Source organism: Eriocheir sinensis, chromosome 38 (assembly GCF_024679095.1).
Source record: "Eriocheir sinensis breed Jianghai 21 chromosome 38, ASM2467909v1, whole genome shotgun sequence".
NCBI lineage: Eukaryota > Metazoa > Arthropoda > Malacostraca > Decapoda > Varunidae > Eriocheir > Eriocheir sinensis.
In genome coordinates, this window is record NC_066546.1 from 8,323,797 (window position 1) to 8,327,587 (window position 3,791).

At 42.3% G+C, this 3,791-nt stretch overlaps 1 non-coding gene across 1 annotated transcript; it reads left to right on the forward strand.

Annotated features, from left to right (window-relative positions):
- The first annotated feature begins 3,328 nt into the window (after positions 1–3,328).
- Positions 3,329–3,400, forward strand: Trnag-ccc (transfer RNA glycine (anticodon CCC)). The gene has a single exon. It is a non-coding gene; the product is annotated as a tRNA-Gly (tRNA).
- The last annotated feature ends 391 nt before the right edge of the window (positions 3,401–3,791 follow it).

The following is a 3,791-nucleotide window of genomic DNA, read 5'->3' on the forward strand; positions in this document are numbered from 1 at the left end:
AAGAAATGAAAATGAAGTAGGAAAAGTGAGAATCAGATTATGATAAATATAAAAGTTTGAAAGAGAGTGAAACCTATGATAAAGAAGAAATGCCGCTGTTTGTGTTGCTAAATCTACTGGTAATGTTCTCAATGTCTGGTGTTCGGATATTCAAAACTCAAAATGCAGAAGGAAGCGAAATGGAAATAAGAAAATGCTTAGAATTAAAAAGTCGAAAAAGAAGCTTAAAAAAGAAAGAAAAAAAAATATAGATAGATAGATATAGATACGAATACTACTGACTCCGCACCTGATTCTGATTATATCATTTCGACTTCCTGTAACGTATTCTTTCCAGATATATTACGAAATGCAGTGGAACAAAAAAGAAAAAAATGCAGATAATAAAAACGAGTAAAATAAATCTATAATGCCTGGTGAAACGCTATAACCGTGGATAATACGACATATCCAGGGATTATTATCTTTCAAAAAGCATACGGCCACACTCAATAATGCCTCATACTAGTGACGCAACGCGCGAATCAAGGTAAAAATTAAACAGGTGTGGGACGTAAATAGAAACAGCAATAGCGAAAGACCTGACATCATAACGTGAATTAGATTTCCAACGCCTACACAGACTTACACACCCACGCCTAGAGATGATATAGATAGATAGACAGATAGATATATAGATAAATAGATTATAAAAAAAATAAGGAATATATGAAAATTACGCAACCGTGATAACTTGACAGGTAAAACAACAACAACAACAACAACAACAACGACAACAACAACAGCAGCAATACCCATTATATTACCACCGACAGCACTCCTAAACACCAATAACTATTACAACAACATTTACTACTTCTGATACTACTACTTCAACTACTACTACTACTACTACTACTACTGCTGCTACTACTTGCCCATCCAACCCCCCCCCTTCCTCCACACTGCCCCCCCCTTAAACACAAACACCCTCCCTCACCCCCCGCGCACACGAGTGGAAAATACTTGCTTGACGTGTAAAAAAGAAGTGTTGGAGGCCCTCACCACAGACCGACTTGACTAATGAAAGAAATTTTGGGGGAAGATAAATGGCCGCGTGTCTTTCTCTGCCCGTCGGGGAGGAAATGGAAGGGAAGGGATCCGCCGTTTTAATTCCTTGTTGTGTTTTCTTCAGTTTGCTTCTTCTCCTTTGTGCCGGTTTGTTTTGAGAGGATGCAAGGTTTTAATAATTCCGTGGTGTTTTTTTCTTACTTTCTTTGTTCTTTTTTTCATGCCTTCACGTCTTGAATTCCCTGGTGTTTTTTTTTTTTTTTTTACTCTTTTTCTCTGCGCCTGTTTGCTTTTGTGTCTTACCGATGTTTGTTTGTTTGTTTACTTGTTTGCTAAAGAAAAAAAATCCACGTTTTAATTCCTTTTTCTCCCATGCATGTTTTTTTGGGGTGTTTTCCTCTTTTTTTTCCTTGCATCTGTTTGTTTTTATGTCTTAGTGTCTTGGCGATGTTTTTGTTTGTTTGTTTTGATTGTTTGCTGAAGAACTAGTGATTGTGTTAATAGTGGGACTAGTAGAAGTGATAATAGTAATGTATGTGTATGTGTAAGGTGTGTGAGTGTGTGTGTGTGTGTGTGTGTGTGTGTGTGTGTGTGTGTGTGTGTGTGTGTGTGTACTTTCCCAGGTCATTCATTATCATCTTTCTTCACTTTCCTTGTAGTTACATTTTTTGCCTAACAACGAAAAGAGCAAACATATTTTTTTCCGTTTCTCTCAGTTTTTTTCTTTTCTTTTTCTCTCCGTCCTCCTCTTCCCGCTCCTTCCTGCCCTTCCCTTTCCCTTCACTGCCTCCTCTTCCCCCCTTCAACCCTCGTTCCTTTCCAGCCCTAGCCATCCTTGTCTCCTTTCTTTCCTCCCTCTTCACTTCTCCATTTTTTCCTTCCTCTGTACCTCTCACGTCCACACCTCCTCCTTCTCCTCCTTCCATTCCTCCGCCTCCTCCATACTCTTCCTTGTCTCTTTCCTTTTATCCCTCTCCTCCTCTGCACTTTTTTCCTTCCTTCGCTCTACTTTTCACATCCACACCTCCTCCTCCTCCTCCTCCTCCTCAAGTCCCAACCCGTGAAATTGGATTGAGTAAAAAAAAGAGTAGAAATTCTCCTCCTTTTCTCCCTTTTAGTGTCACTGTTTATTGTTTACCGCTATTTATCTACTTTTACTTTTCTTTAATAGGCGTGACATTGCTTTATTTTTTTCATTCCTTCGTCTTGTCTTTACTACTTCGTCTTCTTCACACACACACACACACACACACACACACACACACACACACACACACACACAAACAGACACACCAGAGGAAAACATAATTAAGCAGTGTGCAATGTAAGAAACGAATATGACGAACAAATGATAAAAAAAACAACAATAAGAAAATACTAGACGGAAAATAAAACTCAATAAAACACGAAATTAAACTAACGATATCTTTTTTTTCAGGTGAGAGAGAGAGAGAGAGAGAGAGAGAGAGAGAGAGAGAGAGAGAGAGAGAGAGTGTGTGTGTGTGTGTGTGTGTGTGTGTGTGTAATTTTCTTAATGGAAGAAATTAAATACAGACTCTACGAGACTTTTTCTTGTGGATTACCGGCACGCGGAAAAAAAAAATAATGCAAGAGTAAATATTTCACGCACCTGAGCAATTATCGTCTTAATGATCACCTGCGAATTTTCTGGCCAGGTGAGCAATTAGGCGACGTTTAGGGGGAGGGTGTTTATTATGTATAGTCATGTGGGGGTGGGGGGGGGGAGGATGTGAGGAGGGGGTGGGGGTGGGGGGAGGGGAGGGAACATACACCTGAGAACGAGAATGGAAAATAACAATGTGAAGAGGTGTTTGTTTTGTACATTGTGTAGTTGTATGTTCTCTCTCTCTCTCTCTCTCTCTCTCTCTCTCTCTCTCTCTCTCTCTCTCTCTCTCTCTCTCTCTCTCTCACCTCATATATATTTTTAATCCTCTTTTCCTTTTCGTAATTACACCTTAGTATGCCTGTGTGTGTGTGTGTGTGTGTGTGTGTGTGTGTGTGTGTGTGTGTGTGTGTGTGTGTGTGTGTGTGTGTGTGTGTGTGTGTGTGTGTGTGTGTGGGTGCGTGCGTCCGTGCGTGCGTGCGTGCGTGCGTGTGTGTGTGTGTGTGTGTGTGTGTGTGTGTGTGTGTGTGTGTGTCTTTGCATTATTAGTGAAGTCTATTGTGTAGATATATTCTGAAATGCATGCGCGAAGAGGGGAACGTGAATTACTGACAAACACACACACACACACACGGCCCGGTAGCTCAGACACACGGCCAGGTAGCTCAGGGGTAGAGCGCCTGGCTCCCAACCAGAAGGACCGGGGTTCAATTCCCCGGCCGGGTGAAGATAAGTTGGGTTTATCTTCTTTCACGTGCAGCCCCTGTTCACCTAGCAGTGAGTAGGTACGCGACGTCAGGCAAGGAGTTGTGACCTCGTTGTCGCGGTGTGTTGTGTGTGAGTGGTCTCAGTCCTACCCAAAGATCGGTACTACGAACTCTGTGCTCTTCCGTAGGGGAACGGCTGGCGGTCTCTCGAGAGACCCGCAGCAGACCAAGAGGTGAATTGGACACACACACACACACACGAGCCCCTCTCCCTACACACACATCAACTTTTTCCTCTCCCCCTCACCCCCTTCCTAAACACACACTTTAACCCCACTCTCCTTCCCTTTTGCCCCCACAGACATCACCCCTTCCCATTCCACGCTCCACACACATACAACATTCCCTTC